This window comes from Achroia grisella, unplaced genomic scaffold (assembly GCF_030625045.1).
Source record: "Achroia grisella isolate CSIRO2021 unplaced genomic scaffold, CSIRO_AGI_Agris_v1 utg295, whole genome shotgun sequence".
In the NCBI taxonomy this organism is placed as follows: domain Eukaryota; kingdom Metazoa; phylum Arthropoda; class Insecta; order Lepidoptera; family Pyralidae; genus Achroia; species Achroia grisella.
In genome coordinates, this window is record NW_026712783.1 from 262,898 (window position 1) to 268,897 (window position 6,000).

Here is a 6,000-nt window from a genome sequence, read left to right on the forward strand (position 1 = left end):
GAAAGACCAGTCCTGCAACGATTAATGAAACATTTTTATCGAATTAGGTGTTATTTTGCTGAATTCCATTTTTCCACTCAATTTCCATTATTTAATAGATTTATATTATTTTCTTTAATTCCGGTACGCTAAACATGCATTGGACCATAAATATTCAGTGTGGACACCGGACCAACGCTACTGGAAGCATTACCTTTCTAATATAGAAAGGTGACCTAATTCTGATCGTTATTAAATTTACTCCCATATTACGACTATTGATGCCTCGTTCACAGCCATGTGTCGTTTTGGGTAAAAGGTTGGGTTATTACAAATTTACAAAGTTATAAAGACCCGGCCAAAAACCTGGGCTAAGGTACTAATTATACTAATTATATGTATAGGGTATATTATATGTACATATATAAGGGCTATTAATTAAATGTATAGAAAACTAGCATCACATTTTCAATGTTTGTCCAGGATAAACTCCCAAACACTTAACTACTAGCTGTGCCTGCCGTTTAAATTTATGACCTATATGTTATTCTAATGTATAAGCTGTAAAGTTTCATCAAATCTGTTCAGTAGTTTTTGTGTGAAATAGTAAAAGTAATACTAGCTACTCGCCCCGGCTTCGCGCGGTGTATTTGTATTATATACATAAACCTTCCTCTTGAACCACTCTATCTACTAAAAAAAAGCTTCAAAATCCGTTGCGTAGTTTTAAAAATTTAAGCATACATAGGGACGGACAGACAGCGACAGCAACTTTGTTTTATACTATGTAATGAAGATAAAAATGATGGTAAGCTCTTAGAGTATCTCTTGTTGTATATATGCACACGTAGCATTTACAAAGTCTGCTTCTCAAATACGAACGTGCCAAAATACTTAGGATTCGGAATATGGGAAGAATAAGTTCTCACTAAAGAATTTGTACTACAAACATGCATCCATACTCACAAACTTTCGGCTTTGTGATATTAATAAGACTTCTTATGAAAGTTAACTCTCTATCTATAATTTAATTACATGTTAGGGTAGTGTGAATTGCAACTTTATTCTTAACTAACATTCCGGTGATGAGAGCACTGATAACAGAATAAATTAGATGCGAGAGACAATGGTAGAGTCACCCGTAATATTGGATTCTATATTACCCATTGAATTGGAGAGATGTCTAATATTTCGTTCACCATAATGTCAACAGTTGTCGGCATCTCTGTTTATACCATCTGCGATAACAGTCGTAAAGGAATGAAAGAAAGAAGGAACACTATATGTTTTTTGGTCCGGTTATTCTTGAAAAAATTTTTGAAGGTTATTATTTTAAGTCTTCTTTTCGGTATTCTTACACGATATCTTCGATAAAACTGAACGATTTTGATGATTCTTCTTACTATTAACAGGGTCTACTTTCCTGCGGAAACCATTAACAATAACATAATTAGTCTTTTTTTTTAAATGACATACTTATTGACTATTGAAATTCGCCTAATACTACAATTTATAAAATACAATCTCGACATAAGCGTGCCCCGGTTATTTACCTACGACTCAATGACAGAAGGGTCACCAGTTCGATGGCCACATAGAAGATATTTGCATCGCTTTTAATTTTTTTATTAGCGCTATGACATAATATTAATGTTGCTAATTCTAACTAAACCTTATTCTAGATTGAGTTGCAGAAAATAACTGCAAACTAAACAAACAAATCAGACAAAGACTGTAACAGTAACATGGCAGAAATAGTAAGACGTGATCAATATGAGGTAAGTAGGCGATGAAAGATATTGATCTCATTAGTAAATTATTACCAGGTTGACCCTCTCGCGGTACACACTCAAAGTTACCTATAGAATTATTGAAAGAAATAGTTATACATGGTGTATACCATCATCAATAATCTTACTAATATTATAAACTAATAACTATATAATAGTACTAGATGTTCCGGCGATTTCACCCTCGTGAAATTTATAGCCTATGTGTTATTTGTAAGTTTCATTCAGAATTTTTTGCTTGAAATAGTTACAAAATTCTATCTATCCACTCTCACGAGCTTCCCGAACTTTCCAAAATATAATATATTTTTTTTTTATATATTATTTTTTTAACGCGAAAGTTAGTGATTATGGATGGATGTCTGTTACTCTTTCACACACGTTTATAGTATAGAGGAGTGCAGAAATCTAATATTGTTTTAAAATATGCATAAAAAATACATTCAATTAATAAAAAAGATTACACACACTACCATTTATTTGACATACACACATATATATACTCTATTGTATATATTTATTTTTTTTGGATGATAATGGTGCACCCGCCTGCGCTAACGGTTTACGCTGGCAGGGCACCAGTGGAAGATGATAAGATGAGCATGAGGTCAGGTCTGTTAGCCCATCGTGACAAGCTCACCAGGAATGTGTTGCTATGGTTTCCAGGGGGAACCGCGTGGAGGTCAACCTGACATGGTGCATTGCTAGCAATGGGGTAATTACTCTACATTACTAACAATCCCCTTTCCCCCTCTATTATATATTGTCTATGCGACTGCCAATGTGCTTGTGATTCTAAAAGGATAATCTGTGACAATAGAACCTCAATAATGTTCGAACTTATAGATTAAATTGTATAATATCTGATTTATTAAGTTTATGTATACGTATTTTTTAATTGTAATATTTGCGCGTCCGTACTGAGGGCCCAACTGAAAATCAGCGCTGGAAACTATTTCCAGCATTATGCTGAGTTGTGGTCCACATTGACTCCGTTTTTTAATGTGTAAATTATTCTTGTATTTCTTATGTTATTACTGTAAAAACGAGTTAATAAAATTCTATTCTTATCTGTTCTATTCTATTCTATTAAATTAATTAAGATCTAATTTCAAGCGCTAGCCTACAACTAATATTTTTGAATATATAAGTACTTACTAATACGTTTTTATATAGTAAGTACCTACTTATTTACATCTTACGTACATAAGAAACCATATCTAGGTTGTGAATAAAGTTTTAGTTCATTCACACATTGAATATTTCGTGTCGTTTCGTTTCGTTTTTTGCATAGCGCGTAACATAATTCATTCACAAACGTTTTATGCAATAAGCAACGGACTTTAGTTGCGAAATATGATAATAAATATGATTACTAAGATAATTTCCCACGATTCGATGTAAGTATACAATATTTTGTAATGTGAAGTCTTTTTTAGCTGATGCACCGTTCTTTATATTCCCGCGCACGGAAAAAATACTAAAGTCCTTGTTCTTATGTTTCTTGATATACAAGCGTTTTGTAATATAATATATTTATGTAATATACATATGTTGGGGTAATGTGGATTGATGATCCCATTGCTAGCAATGTGCCATGTCAGGTTGACCTCCATGTGGTTCTCCTGGAAATCATCATGATAAATTCCTGGCAAATTATCCACGATGGATTGACCTCACCTCATGCTCATCTTATCATCCTCTGCTGGTACCCTGCCAATGTAAACGGATACTCCATTACTTTATCACCCATTAAATAAATATATATGTGGGAATACCACCGGTGCGACTTGAAGAATAATAGTTTAGTTGGGATTAGTCTACCATCAGATAATTGGTTTGCTGTACATATTTCCGTCACCAGAGAGCCTGTCAGAAAGTGAAAATGACATATTCTTTTTTATTAATTTCGCCAACGTACTCGTTAGCGCAAGTGGGTGCAACATAACATTATGTTTCATTAAAAAAACCCTATGAACATAGTTCACAGTCAAGCGATACTGCACTCAGTTACTAGTATTGGAATTTGTTTACATTACATCGTGTCGACCTGCGGCGTCGTTTCAACACCAAATTAGTAGTGTGTTGTTACATACACTATAGGTGGTCTGTGGCGCCACTACACTTCAACAAATACCAATCAATATATTGGATACCTACTTCTTTGTAATAAAATCCTAAATGCGAAATGTTTGTACTTTTTTTTATGAAATAATAATGGAATTGTGCACCCACCTGCGCTGACGGTTTACTGGTGTGGATGGAGGATAAGACGAAAATGAGGTCAGGTCAGTTAGTCCATCGTGAACAAATTCATCAGGAAGTTTCCAAGTAAGTCAGTGGTCAACGTGACACCATATTGCTACCAAGGAGATCATAGTCGAAGTAAAGAGGTTTGCTAATCCACTAGACCATCAAGGCCATCGGAGGCACCAACTTACAGTAAAAAAAGTATGCGTTACCCTCCATGTCAGGTCCTCCGTCACTCCTGGTCCGTATATACTCGACAATGTCCTGCAATGTCTTCTTCTCCTTCGTCATCCTCGCCTTTTCCCGTTACGTGGAGTCGGCACTCCTAATCTTAAGACGCCATGCATTTCTCTGCTAAGCATCGTCATTTGACAGGCCCAACTCCTTCATGTCCTAATGGACATTACTCAACCAGGTAGGTGGTGGCCTACGTCGTCCTCTTTTTATTGTAGCCATGGAAAAGCACATTTTCACACATGGTTTTCGGTTGTACGCAGAATATCCTTCATTGTAATATATATACATGTTACGGTTACCATTTACAGGCGACGGTTACCATTTACCATCACTTGAGCTGTCAATTTATTTGTAATTACATAAAAACACGCCAGAAGTCGCAGACTAAATCTAGTTCTATTATAAATAATTAAATTATATTAAAGACATACTAAACCCTTAATTCAAAACCCTAAATCGCTCGATTCAGTTAATAAGAGACGTAATTTGAAACCTGTTTCCACCCCCATAAATTGGTACACCAATGGGGATGGAGACGACTCACCCTCTAGGAATTTTCCACGAATCGTAGTGTTGTGTTTGTCAGGTGTACAGAAGTGTTGAATTACAGCGGATGGATTTACAGAAAATGTTTTTTTTATCGTCTTTTTAAAGGAAATATATTTTTTGGTGTCACAAAAGTATGTTTAAAAAGAACTTAAGGTTTTTTTAGTATTCTCACAATCACTTGAATTTTGAATTTATATTTAGTAACAAATAATAATCTGTTATGGGTAATAGTTTTTGGGTATTGATAATTATATCATAATAAACAAAAACTTTATATCCTTTTTACGAAAATTGCGCCTACGGACCTGTATGAACTTTAGCAGACTTATAGTTAATATAGATGAGGAGTTCAGAATGCAAATATTTTTTTTTAATTATGCATAAAATACATTATACCAATAGAAAAACATTACAAAGTCAATGCATTTGACACATACACGCATAAATACTCTTTAGTTTAATTGTTCTTTCTGGTCAAAGATCATTTTGTATTATTTATTATGCTCGAATTTCGACCATTGGGCGACCACTAATATTTAGAAAATGTCAACATTATTCAATATTATGTGATTTTAAATTACATTATTAGTACGACAATTACAGTATGATACCGAGTCTAAATAAAAATATGTTACACCTTTCAGATTTATATATTGAGTAGAACAGATTCTTATGGCTGTACTAGCTGACGCGCGCAACTTTGTTTCCATAATGTAAAGTTTCATTAAAATGCATTCAGTAGTTTTTGCGTGAAAGAGGAACAAACCTCCATCCATACATTCACATTTACAAACTTTCGCGTTTATAATAAATACTAGCAGACATTTACAACCTCATCTGCATTATCATAATATTTCGCCCAATTTACATAATATCTTTTTAAATTATAACCCATTTCTTATTCTTATATACAAGTTATATTACTGCAAAGTTTCATCAAAATCCGTTCAGTTTTTGCGTGAAATAATAACAAATATCTATATACATACACACTTACAAAATTTGGCGTTTATAAATATTATAGTAGTAAGATTATCTATCAGATTTAAATATTCTTAAATCTACATAATCTAAAGTTTGTCGATATGACATTTTTCCGAAGAATTCACTTCCTAAACGAAGTGTTGAAATGTGATTTTATCAAACACGTTGAAATCCGTGAGAAACGACATTGCTGTGCAGTGTGTAGTAAAGT